Source organism: Hyaena hyaena, unplaced genomic scaffold, assembly GCF_003009895.1.
Source record: "Hyaena hyaena isolate Hyena2069 unplaced genomic scaffold, ASM300989v1 scaffold_71, whole genome shotgun sequence".
Classification (NCBI taxonomy): Eukaryota; Metazoa; Chordata; class Mammalia; order Carnivora; family Hyaenidae; genus Hyaena; species Hyaena hyaena.
In genome coordinates this window covers 1709038-1723442 of record NW_024080704.1, presented here as the reverse complement: position 1 = coordinate 1723442, position 14405 = coordinate 1709038, and positions in this window count along the sequence as shown.

The following is a 14405-nucleotide window of genomic DNA, read 5'->3' as shown; positions in this document are numbered from 1 at the left end:
TTGTTTTTGTTTGTTTGTTTGGTTTTTGGTGTTATGTCTGACAGAATTTTGAGTATTTGATAAAATTCTCAAGCAAGATGATCCAGGCCTGAAGTTATCTCTTTGGGAAAGTTTCTGATAATGAATTAAAATCTTTAATAGATATAAGGTCATTCAGATTTTTCTAATACATTTTGTGGTTGTTTTGATAAGTTGTGTTCGTCAATGAATGTATCCACTTTCTTCTAAGTTTTGAATTTATTGGCCTAATGTTTGCTTTTCATAATATTTCCTTATTATCCATTTAATATCATAGGATTTTTAACAGTATCTTCTTTTTTATTCCTGATATTTTCTAATTTGTTACTTTCTCCATCCCTGTCTTCTTCCTAGTCAGTTTCACCAGAGGTTAATTAGACCCATTTTATTCATATTTTCAAAGATATTTTATTTCTTCTATTTTATTGAGGTTTACTGTCCCTAGCTTCCTGAGATGGAAAGCTAGATCACTGATTTTGAAACTTTTTTTCCCTAATGTAAGCATTTAATGGTGTAAATTTCCTGCTAAGTATGCTACATCTCATAAACTTTTATATTTTGTATTTTAATTCAAAATATTTTAATTACCCTCATGATTTCTTTTTTCATTCATGGATTCTTTAGTAATGTGTTGTTTTATTTCTATAAAATTTTGAAACTTTTGGCATCATATGATTTCTAATTTCATACTGAGCCCAGAGAACATGTACTCAAGACTCTAATTTTTCTAACTTTAAAGAGGCTGACATTCTTGCCCAATGTTTGGCCTACCTTGGTAAATGTTCCCTGTGCACTAGAAAAGAATATGTGTTCTACTGTTGTTGGATGAAATATTTTATAAACATCAGTTAAGGTCATATTTGTTGATGGTGTAATTTAGATCTGCAATATTCATGCTGACTTTCTGTCTAGTTGATTTATCAATTAATGAAAGAAGTGTGTTAAAAATCTCAAACTCAAACTACTGATTTATCTGCTTCTCCCTTTAATTGTCACTTTTTGCTTCTTGTATTTTAAAGCTCTGTTACTAGGTACATATGTGTTTAGAATTGCTTTATCTTTCTGAGGAACTGACTCTTTTATCTTATTGAAACACCTCCCTTTATCTTTGCCAATCCTCCTGCATTAAAGTGTACTTTCTCTAGCATGAATGTAACTGCACCATCTCTTTGTGCTTACTCTTCACATGATAATTCACCCCATTGTTTCACTTTCAGCTCATCTATGTCTTTATATTTAAAGTGCATCTCTTGCTTTCTGACAATCTTGCCTTCTAACTGGAGTATTTAGTTCATTTACAATTTAATATAATTTTATTTAAGTGTAATTCTATCATCTTCTTATTTATTAAATATTTCTCCCATCACTTTTTCCTCCTCTTCCATTCCTCTTTTCCTTCCTTCTTTTGAGGAGAAATATTAATTGAACAATATTCAATTATAAAGTTCAATAATTAAATATTAATTGAAATTTTTGGTATTCCTTTTTGTCCTCTATTGGCTTTTTAGCTATACTTCTTTCTATTTTTTAAAGTGTATTTATTTATTTTGAGAGAGAGAGTGTGAGCAAGGGAGGGGCAGAGAGAGAGGGAAAGAGAGAATCCCGAGAAGGCTCTGTGCTGTCAGCATGGAGCTGGACACAGGGCTTAAATCCACAAACTGTAAGATCATGACCTGAGCCTAAACAAGAGTCAGACCCAGGCCCCTACTTCTTTGTATTTTTATTTAGTGGTTCCTCCAAGAATTTCAGTATGAGATGTTAACTTATCACAGAGTATCTAGGGTCGATCTTGTACCATTTCACTTCACATAAAATGTGAAAGTCTTACCACTGTAAAATTCCATGTATCCTACCTCTATTTTTTCCTGCAACTTTTGACATCTATTCTACATCTACTTATGTAGCAAGCCCTATAACTTAACATTATCACTTTTATGTAAACAGTGTATTGTTTTTACAGAATTTAGGAGAAGAAAAAACGTATTCTTTACATTTACCCAAGTATATATTATTTCTGGTACTCTTTAGCCTTCCTATAGATTGTTTTCATCTGATGTCACTTCTCTTAAGCCAAAAAGAATCTCTTTTCACACCTCTTGTTTTGCAGATCTGCTAGTGATGAAGTCTTACCAGTTTTATTTATCTCGTGTGTTTGTCTTCTCTAAAGGATCACAGGACAGTGCTGCCTGTTGTCCAAGCAGTTCCCTTATGTATTTTGTTCAGTTTTATAGTTGTTTTCAGGAGGAGGGTCCCGGGGCTGCCAAAGCACCACAGACTAGCTGGATTCAGAAACAGAAATTTAGTGTTTCACAGTTTTGGAGGCTAGAAGTCCAAAACTAAGTTGTCAACAAGGTCGGCTCCTTCTGGAGGCTCTCTCTCCCTCTCTCTTAGCTTCTGGTGGCTTTAAGTCCTCCTTGCCTTGTAGATGAAATAATTCCTGTATCTGAACATGTTCCTCCCTCTGGTTCCAATTGTCCTCTTTTTATAAGAAGAGAGCCACATTGGATTAAGGTCCACCCCAATGATCTCACCTTATCTTTCTGGTCTGTAAGGACTCTCTTCTAAATGAGGTCACATTCACAGGTACCAGGGGTGAGGAATAAAACATTTTTTAAAGTGACACCATTAAATCCATAACAGAGCGTCAGTCAAGTGCAACTTTTTTCTGTCATGGCTAGAAGCAGAAGATATCCTTTCAGTCTTCTTTGCCTGTGTCAATCTATTGTGAATTTCATCATCTTTATATACTCTCAGTCTCGATAGTTTCAAGGTCAGTAAGGAAGAGGAGTTGGATTATGAAAGGAGAGAGGATGGAGTTGGGAACTGGTAAAGTATGGGCCAAAGGTAGAACTTTTGGATAAAAGATTCGGAGGAAAGTATTTCCACTTAGCCAATTTTCCCTTAGGTCTGTTGGACTTAAGAGGGAGACAGGAGCTGTTATATCCATTCACTCATTCATTTATCGAAAAAACAAAGCACAACATATAACGCATTTTTAGGTGTGCCAGATATGCATCTGGTAGCAGAAGACAGAATAGTGCAAGAAACACATGTTGTCCTGCCTGGGGAGCCTTCATTCTAGTAGAAATTCAGAGTCTATTTATCTGCTTAAGCTTTAGTTGGATTGTGGGTTTAAGAAATTAACAAGAGAAAATATTTTATTTTTTGGTCAAGATAAATACAGCGCAGGAAAAGATTGAGGGGGGATAATTTTGAATTCATTCCCTTTGTTCAACAAATATTATTGAATACACATTAGACCTGAGGATAGATATTTCAAAGGATCTTTTTGTATATGAAGAGATATTTATCAGATAATAAGTACAGCTAGTACTTTTATAACAAGTTCTGTGTGGCAGGCACTGTTTTAAACCTTGTACCAGTCTTCACTCCTTTTGTCCTCCTAACAGCTAAGTGCCACCATGATCCCCTTGATGAGGTTAAGTAACTTGCCCAAAGTTAGCAGCTACTAAAGGGTAACATATGTCCTAGCACCATGGCTTTAGAGTGCACTTAACCTTTACTCTAGTCTAACTGTGAAGTGTACAGTGCCTGTATATCCTGGATTTATAGACCTAGATGTCTTCATTTTTATTTTATTTATGTTTTTAATTTTTTAACATTTATTTATTTTTGAGAGACAGAGCATGAGTGGGGGAGAGGAGGAGAGAAGGAGACACAGAATCCAAAGCAGGCTCCAGGTTCCGAGCTGTCAACACAGAGCCCAATGCGGAACTGGAACCCATGAACCGTCAGATCATGACCTGAGCCAAAGTCAGATGCTTAACAGACTAAACCACCCAGGTGCCCCAGATATCTCGTTATTTAATTATTTTCCCCATAAAGCCACTTTTATGCATCTGATCTGCAATTTTGGAAAAGTAGTTGTCATAGACATAAGAAAACATATTTCTCCATTTCCTAAATATTCTCTCTCAAGCTTTCTGAATATGTGCAGTAATGCTGACTATCAGGAGAGTATTCCATTATGGAGTACTCCAGACATTGTCAGTTGTTTTGAAAACATCCATTCTTTTCTTTCTAATTTCCAACTGCCTAGAGAATTGGCTACTTTTTCTTTGTTATCTGTCCTCCACCATAAGGTCTTGTGTTTCAGGAGAGTCATAGTGAGTGTGCCATGCTGGTTTCAGGATCCTGGCCATATAAGAAAAATATGATGAAATTCTGGCTTATAAATCACAGAGGAAGTATGTGGGGGACTTCTGGAAAAAGGTTTCCTTGTTTTCCAAAATAGCTACACAGGAAAAGAAGGCTGCTTCTTCTTCAAGTTGTAACATCTGCATGTGATGTCTGGAACTTCAGCAGCCATCTTGTGATCATGAGGCAGATGAGCCTGAGGACAGAACTGATAGATTGAGGATGGCAAAGCAGAAGGAAAAAACACAAACAAACAAACAAACAAAACCCAAACCCTGGATCCATAATGATATCTTTGAGCTACTGAAAGAACCAATTTTGAAACCACCCTAACTTGAATTTCTTGTTCAATGAGAAGGAAGCTCGATAAATTAACACTTTTTAAGCCACTTAGAGTTAGGTTTTCTGCTTATGCTCTTTTTTTAAAAATGTTTAAAATATTTATTCACTTTTGAGAGAGAGAGAGAGTGCCAGTTGGGGAGGGGCAGAGAGAGAGGGAGACACAGAATCCGAAGCAGGCTCCAGGCTCTGACCTGGAGTTCGAACCCACAAGCGGTGAGATCATGACCTGAACCGGAAGTCGGATGCTTAACTGACTGAGCCACCCAGGCGCCCTCTGCTGATGCTCTTACTTGAGACAAAAAGTAAAAAACAAGAAGCCCTAAGAATTTTATTTTTTGATCCCGTTACCCCCATTTCTCTCAATATGAGAAGAGCTGTCTGCTATCAGAATATGTTCATTTGCCACTGTATCAATGTGATGCCTCACATTTAGGGACAGAAAAGCAGATATGTACATCTTTAAAATATCTGAAGGCAACTAGCTGAAAGGTTAGCAGCTATCTAAAGCCCATGATAAATGTCTAAATTCCTCGGCAACATATTTCTGTGTTTGCAGATTCAGAGACAAGAGACTTTAATCACAGCTGCTAAATCTCTCTTTTAAAATTGAATTTAAAGTAACATTTAAGGCTGTGTGTATTGGCTGCAGATTCCTTCCCATATTCTTCCTGGGAATTTCCCACCCTATAATAAGGTAGCTTTTTTCCTCTCTCTCTCTTTTTTTCTTTTTTAAATAGCTGCTTATTAAGGCAGAGATTCTAATATTAGCTTGCTATTCCACTGAATGAAGGAACTGGATATCTTCTGAGCAAACTTGGGAGTCTGGGTATATTTCTGCACTTTTCCTCATTGCAGGAACTGAAAATAGTACTTTCCCCCCCCTTTCCCTCAACTCTGTGCAACCACAACAGAATGTGGGGGGCTGGTTTGGGCTTGGAAATGGCATATGCTGTGTGCAATTTTATTTTCCATGCTTAAATGAAGTTAGTCCCTTCCTCTTTCACTTTGGATGTAAGGGGGGAAATGAATATCATTTTCATAAATATGACTCGGTGTTGTCTTGCCCAAACCTGTCTGTGGGCAGTAGCAATGGGAGAATGATGAGGGGGGAAATATGGAAAAGGGGGACCTGGGGAAGCATTTTGGGGATCCCTTTGTTCCATTGGTAACATTATATAGCCTTGGTCTTTACCAAAGGGCAAGGGCAGTGAGTAATGGGGGGAGGGGGTTGCAGTGACAACCTATAGGAAAAAGTTCTGATTTTGTGGTGGTCTGGGGTTGCTAATGAATGTGGAATCTCACTAGCTTTGCTGAGAATTGAAAAGCAGGCTTAATTTAATCTTCTTTTGCATTGGAGAACTGAAAGAGTCATAAAGAGATAAAGGTAGAAGGAAATGTACAGACTATGTCATTCACCCCATCATGTAGTAGACAAGGAAGGTAAGATGCAGATCCAGGAAGCAGGGGGTCCAGGGTTGCACTGAGCTGACGGTGGAGGAGGCAGGCAGAGTGGCATGGTGGTTAGAGCACTGTCCAACCCCTGTGAATGGCCCGACTCTGCCGTGACTCAGCTGTGTCTCCAGGGGTTAGTTTCAAAGGCTGATAGAGCCCCATAGTCCTCACCTCTACCGTGGGGGCCAACTCGGCACCTTTGTCTCGGGCTTGTTCTGAAGACTGGGTGAGCTAATGTCCCTACGGAGCCAAGCGCCCGACAGATAACGCGCACTCCATAGACATAGTTTGTATGAAACCCAAACTCAGGAGAAAGCCTTGGGACACGCGCTGCTGACCTTGGGCTACTCTTCCTTACCCTTTATCCTTGTCCTCCAAAACACCTCATTTATGAGTTGTTGAGATAATAAAGGCTCTTCCCAGGAGGAAGTGTGGACTAAGCCTTTAGCCCGGGAACTTCAGACATGAAGGAAAAAGAAACGAATCAGTGGATTTATTTAGCATTTATTAAGCATCTTGCTGTACCCCACCCCCCCATCTTGTATTTTGCTAGATTTGAACTTCCCTGGGGGCTGTCTCCCTTGTCTCTGGTTTCTCTTTCTCTCCTTTTAGTTCACTCCTTCACAAGAAGAATGTAGTTTGCCAGACACCGGCTTAAGTGATGTGTGACTGAAGAATGCCTGTGCTCAGGGAGATGGATTTTAAGATCCATCTGTTAATGGACTTGGTGAAAGGCCTAGGTAAGATATCACTCATTTTGGGTACAGGAGACAAAGATCAGATTGTGGGGAGGTGATGAGAGATCCCTCTACAAGCAGAGTTGGAGACTCCTATGTATCAAATGTCTTGTGGCAGTCTCCACAAATCCACAAGTATGTGCCTCTTTCTCTCCATTATGGCCTCTAATAGGTTAGATAACAAAAGCAAGAGTCATGTCTCAGAAGGGCTATCACTGCAAGAAAGCCCAGCTGTCACCCGACTCTCCTATTAAGCCATGTCCCTGGTCGAGCTTGAGGCATGAGCGAAGGGATGTGAAGGAATTCTCAGAGAGCAAGCCCTCCTGGAAATGAAATCCTGTGCAGAGCTGATAGGGAACATCGACAGTGTGCCATGCACTGATTCATTACCTCTCTGCTCTCCCCTGTGAGCAGGGATTCTTACGCTCATTTTACAAGTGGACAAGGGGCCAAGGCATGTCCAGTATCCCCTGGCAACTTACCCCGATGGTCCCCGATGCTCCCCACCACCTCTGCTCTCAGGGGAGATCCAGGCTCAGAAAAGTCCCTTGTGCAAATTTGCACAGCTCACCAGCTATCCTATAGGCCAGATACAGTGAGATGCTTGCTACATCCCACTGTTCTGGGCAAGTTTCAATCAGAGTAGAAGAGGATCTGTCTCTGGTTGCTGGGCAGAGAAAAGAAGCAGCTTCAGGCAGATGGAGTGCCCCGGGTCCCCGGGGAGAGGGCCAGAGGGCTTGAGATTGGAGGCAGGGCTAGAACCAAGAGCGAACGCAACCCCTTCATCATGATGCCTGGCCCAGTCCTGACTCAGCTGCATCTGGGTGCGGTGGAGGAAATTGGGGCTTTGGGCAGCAGGGAAGCTCTTCAAGATCCCAAGCTGAAGAAAGAGCTCAGTCCCCATCCTCAAACCACCACAGGGGTCTGTTCTGCCCTAGGCCAGGAGCTGGCGGGCAGGATCTGGGGCCCTGCTTTCCTTTCCTTCAGGGGCTCTCAGCCTGAAAGGAAACACTCCTCTGTTATCTGTGGTTTTTAGTTCTTTCCCCCATTGGGAGCGGAGAGGAAATAAGAATAATAATAATTTTCTGTGGGTTTGGGAGGATCCTTGGTCTGGCAGGGCCAGATTAAGCAGAACCAAGTTAAGTTGGTACTGACGCTTTGTCTCAGTGAAATCAGCCACTTGGAGAGAAGAACCCGAAGGTGAGCCCAGAGTGGAAGGTAAGATAGACAAGGAGGGAATGGATTTGTTCAACAAATCATCAGGGTTTCTGGCTGGGTGGACATTACAGCATCATACGTTGAACTTGCCTTTCCTCCTATTCTTTTACTCCCTCTTTGCTTTTTCTTGTTCTTTCTCCTTTTTTTTTTCCTTTACCGACTTTCTTAATAACCTTATATATTTGAGACAACAAGTCCAATTATATGGAGAGATATAAATAGAAGAAAAAATCTCCCTATTGCATCCTCCTGAGGAAACCAATGCTAAGAGAATGACAGATACCCTTTCATATCATTATATATCTAAAACTTTAAGATTTATCCCTGGTTTTTGGGAACTTACTCTTTTTAGAGGAAAGAACACATCTCTAGAGAAATAATTACGGTATACATAAGAGCTTTGTGAAGGTCTTCCATGATAGGACCACTGCAGAGTGGACTGGAGATTTGAGGAGTGCCCGGGAAGACTAAATAAGACACAGAAGTTTTGCAGAGAGGGAAGCAGGTTAAGGATGTTCCAAGACCCTGTTATTTAAATTCCCTTCATTCTCAAGGAATCTCAGAATTAGCAAGTCCTATAAGAACTGGTCACCTGGGGCACCTGGGTGGCTCAGTTGGTTAAGTGTCCGACTTCAGCTCAGGTCATGATCTCATGGTTCATAGGTTCGAGCCCCGTGTTCAGCTCTGTGCTAACAGCTAGCTCAGAGCCTCGAGCCTGTCTTCAGATTCTGTGTCTCCCTCTCTCCCTGACCGTCCACTGCTCATGCTGTCTCTCTCTCTCTCTCTCAGGAAAAAAAAAAAAATTAAAAAAAAAAAAAAAGAACTGGTGGCTTATCTCTTATAGACGTGTCCACGTTAATAGCCATCCAAAGTGACTTCCAGGTCCACAGAACTTGATGAGATCATTCTTGTGAACAGCCTACTTCAACCCCAGCTGCTGGTCAACAAGACACCAGCTTGTATTTATTGTATTTAAAAATATTTAAAATACTTTTTACATTTGATTTATATGTTGTACAATTTTTACACAATTCTTCTCTTCCCTTTCGGCATAATGTAAGCAACCCGAGGGCAGGGTTTATGTTTTATTTATTTTTGCTGCCCGAATAACACATGAATTACTAAATTAACTCAAGAAAGTAAACCCCAGCACACCCTGGACCCTCCTATTTGAGGACATTGGACCACGTGTGGAAAAGGATTCAAACCTGGACTTTATTGGGGATGTCAGTTTCCTCCGTATGGGGACAATTCCTACGTTTCTCCTGTGATCCTTTCATCCAGTTGCAGGAAAGATTCCCCATTCTTCTCTAAAGCTGTGCATATGTGGCCTCTCTAGAAACTCTGAATACCTCCACATAATATCAGGTGAAACACAGTGAGCTGTAAAAATTAAAGTTTTAACTGGGTTTCGACGTCAAAGCCACCTTTTGCCAGGATGATAGAAAAATCAAAACAGAAACAACTTTGGTCCCTCTAGCGGGTTCCCATGCTTCACTGGCATCTTGGTGTGAAAGGGAGGGGGCAGGGAGGCATCTGACCTACACCCATAAACAAACAAAGCAAATCACAGGGCCAGAATCTATGTCCACTGCAGAATTCTTTTCAGTACTACAAAGCCACATGTAACTAGGGCAAGGCCTTCAGACTTTTGGACAAAGGGTTGTAGTGTAAGAATGTCATACTTGGTCAGTTGTCTTTGGTGTAAAAACATTTCCAGATATATCATGCCTTAAAAAATAGATATCTTTTACACTTCCATCTTGAAGACTTTTCTTTTTGTCAGAGACAGAGTTCACACATGTGCAAGTGGGGGAGGGGCAGGGGAGAGAGAGAGAGAAAAAGAGAGAGAGAGAGAGAGAGAGAGAATCTTAAGTAGGCTCCAGCACAGAGCCCAACATAGGGCTCCATCTCATGACCCTGGGATCATGACCTGAGCCAAAATCAAGAGTTGGATGCTTAACTGACTGAGCAACCCAGGCTCCCCAAAGATTTTTCTTTTTTAAAAAAAATTTTTTTAATGTTTATTCATTTTTGAGAGCGAGACAGAGCACAAGTGGGAGAGTTGTAGACAGAGTGAGAGGAAGATACAGAATCCAAAGCAGGCTCCAGGCTCCAAGCCGTCAGCCAGAGCTCGAACCCATGAAACATGAGATCATGACCTGAGCTGAAGTTGGATGCCCAACCGACTGAACCACCCAGGTACCCCAAAGATTTTTCTTAATGACATACTTGAGACAACTGAAACATAAATGTAAAGGATAAAGTTTAAAATTTGGATATAAATGGGGTGCTTGGATGGCTCAGTTGGTTAAGGTCCAACTTTGGCTCAGGTCATGATCTTGCAGTTAATGAGTTCTAGCCCCACATCAGGCTCTGTGCTGACAGCTCAGAGCCTGGAGCCTACTTCAGATTCTGTGCCTCCCTCTCTCGCTCTCTCTCTCTCTGCCCCTCCCTTCCTCACACTCTATCTCTCTCTCTCAAAAATAAATAAACATTTTATTTAAAAAGCGAAATAAGTCAGGCAGAGAAGGACAAATATCATATGTGTGCACGTATAGGAGGATTAGGAGGAACTTAACTGAGGAACAAGGGGGAGAATAAGGGGGGAAATGGTGGGGGAAAGGGAGAGAGGCAAACCATGAGAGACTCTTGAAGGCTGACAAAAACTGAGAACTGATGGATGTAGGGGGGAGGGGCATGGAGGAGGGCACTTGTGGGGACGAGCACTGGGTGTTATGTGGAAACTAACTTGACAAAAAACTATTTGTAAAGAAAAAAAGTAAATAAAATAAATTAAATTTGAATATAATGGTATATTAGGGCTGGTGGTTGGTATTAAATCTTAAACATGGAGTTGTCTGTAAGTCATGAAAAATATGGTTATAGAACAAAGCAAATGTTATGTTTCCTGAAGAAAATACACATTGTACAAATATTAATTCATTATGAAAGAATTACCAATGGAAACTCCAGATTATATTAATACAGATCAGGGAGGAAAAGGAGGGTGGCAAGTATTGACATTTTAAATCACATATATTACATGAGGGGAAGTGATTTTTGGTTGTGACAAGAAAAAAACACTCAAATAATGTCTTTGGAAAGTATAAAGATGACTACTAGTTGATTAAAACCAAATGTTTGCCTTCAAATTATTTGTGAAGATAATAGCAAACAAACCTAGTCAATCTATCAAAAGATAGAAAATGCAAAATCAAAGGAATGACAAACACAAAACTTAAAATAATAGGACCCATGTATAGAATGTCATAATATTTATACTTATCATTGTATATAAAAGGCTGGTCAACATTTATTGCATGCCTATGATGTGTCAGGTCCTGTTAGATGATTTGCTGATATTTTCTTTCTTTTTTTTTTTTTTTTAATGTTTTATTTATTTCTGAGAGAGAGACAGCATGAGCAGGGGAGGGTCAGAGAGAGAGGGAGACACAGAATCTGAAGACAGGCTCCAGGCTCTGAGCTAGCTGTCGGCACAGAGCCTGACGTGGGGCTCGAACCCACGAACCGTGAGATCGTGACCTGAGCCGACGTCGGAGGCTTAACCGACTGAGCCACCCAGGTGTCCCAGATTTGCTGATATTTTCTATTGACTCTTTGTAACAACCTTAGTAATATTATTGTTTCAATGTTACAGAGGAATCAACAAGGACTCACAGAGGGTAAGCTACTCTCCTGAGGTCACACAGATGGACAGAGGCAGAGCTCAACCCAGGCTTATCTGACTCACAGACTTACTTCTAGTCACTGCAATCTACCACATCTGTAGAGCAGAGTCAGATGAGGGAGATCAGATGTATCTACTGTGAATTCCCTCAATTTAAAATTGAGGACTTAGGTTGGATTATAATACAGAATATGACACCTTGCTTTTAAGAGAAATGCCTTAAAATGGCATGAGAAATACACAAACATGCAGAGTATTTATTAGGCAAACATAAAGAGAACAAAAAGCAAATGCAGAGGTACTATTTCAAATCTAAATTTCAAACAAAATATAAAATTAAAGGCAAAAGGCATTAACATGATTTGAAAAATATGTCAATCAATGATATAATCCATGGCAAAGGTATCTTTAGACACTGAAAATTTCACAGAAAACTATAAAAACCAGAATAAAACCAGAAATAGCTAGAAATATAATTTAATGGGAAAACATAAGGAAAGTGAACACACAATTACTCAGAGAGACTCTAACACACATGTCAGTTTGTGACCGATGAAATAGATCAAAAATAAAATCAGTGAGTGTGTAAACAACAAAATTAATGATATATTAATAGGTGTGTATGTGCCCCTGTGTATATATGTGTATCTGATATATATGTGTATATATGGATATGTGATATATATGTTAAATAAATATATTAAGTATAAATATATATAATTATAATTTTATAATTAATATAAACATATTTATATATTATACAATATACAATATATATAACTATAATGACTATATAATTACCATAATTATTTTTTATATTATATATTATATGTTATATACAAAATATATTTATAATAATTATATCATTAATACAAATAAATTTATAGAATACATTTATTATATCATTATATACAAATAAATTTATGTAATAAATTTATATAATATATAAATATATATTTAAATCCAATAAACAGATCTCACACCTCTTCTTCATACACCCATACTATACCCTCAAGCACTGGTAATATACTCTGCCAGAAAGAAAATCTAAATAATGACATTTTCTCACTAGCACATAGTTGATCTAACAATTAATAATGACCTTAAAGTAAAAAATGTATAAAGCAAACAAATACTATAATACAAAGGAAACTCTATCCTGTGTGAATACTGGATGTCAGATATCAAAACTGTAATTAGTATTCATTAGAAAATATTACATCAGAAGGAGGGTCATCTGCTTCCCGACCATGGCAACCACAGGGAAACTAAGGTGAAGACTGCTGTGTGTCCTAGGAAGTGGCCTGAATATTTCCTCAGAGAAAACAGTCTCTGTAGGGGTAAGTACTCTCCCTGGTTTCAGATGTTTACTGGGTCTTGGAACAGACTCCCTACGGATAAGGGGCAGGGGGCCACTGTATCATCAAAGATGTTCATCACAGCACTATTTAAAAACTGTGAAGAAACATGCCAGAAGAGTTATAGTCTATATCTCTGGGTGGTTAGCTTATTAATTAGATACATTTTCTCCAACTCTTCATGCTGACCAAGTATTACTTTTAGAATGAAAAAATCTTGTTTATTAAAACAACTCACTGAAGCATTTAAAAAAAGAAAATACCCCACGAATAAACTACTAAACTATCACAAAACGTTTTATTACTAAGTGTGTGGGATATAGCCAAAGCCTTACTGAGGGGACAAATTCATATTCTTAACTGTTCCTTTATTAACAAGAGAGAATAAAAATAATAGGATCAAACATTCATCTTAATTACTTGAAAAAATAAAGAGAAAACAGGAAGCATGATATAATACAGCAAGTACAGAAATCACTGAACTGGAAAACTAACACAAAAATCCAGCAAAATTGATGACTAGAGCTAATTCTTTGAACAAAACCAATCTAGCACATACAATTTGGAAATCCATTAAAATGTTGGTTCTCAGCTTTCCTAGTTATTATTCTATTATGCTAGTCACAACTCATTAAAGTTCTCATTATCTCTCCTTCAGATAAATTCAGGGGACTCTGGTCTTCCTTTTCAGTTCGATGCCACCAGAGCATTTCAAAGAGGCCCCGTGGTTTGACCACCAGAGGGTCACTGGAGGAAGTTGGCTTACAAAGGAAATGAACTTCACTAACTTCCCTTTGGTCTAGCTCTGACTTATGGGGATGGTCTCAGACAAGAGTTATACACCAACCAGTCTTTCCTTTGAAATGAATGTCTTCCTCAGCTACCTGGGAAAATGTGGGCCCATCACAGGTAAAGGGCTGTTTTCCAGGTATATAAGACTATGTGACTCTGACAATTTCCTCTACATAAAATGAGCACTCAAGGCTTGGAAAAATGAGGGGCACCTCATCGGTTGGGAGACCGACTTCGGCTCAGGTCATGAATTCACAGTTCATGGGTTCGAGCCCCACGTCGGGCTCTGTGCTGACAGCCAGCTCAGAGCCTGGAGCCTGTCTTCAGATTCTGTGTCTCTGTCTCTCTCTCTGACTCTCCCCTGCTCACGTTGTCTCTCTCTTTCTCTCTCTCAAAAATAAATAAAAAAATTTTTTTAGAAATTAAAAAATGTTTTGGAAAAATGAGTCTGTGACAGACAATTATTCTTATTTTGCCTGCATCATCCCATTTCAACACATTTGACTTCTTTTATTTTTGTGCCATTACTCAAACACAGAAAATGAGGATGAGGAAGGGAATTTAAGCATGGAAGCAAAATGGAGAAAAGGAGTCTCCATTTAATGGGCCCAAATAACTAATAGTGGTGGACCAGCTTAG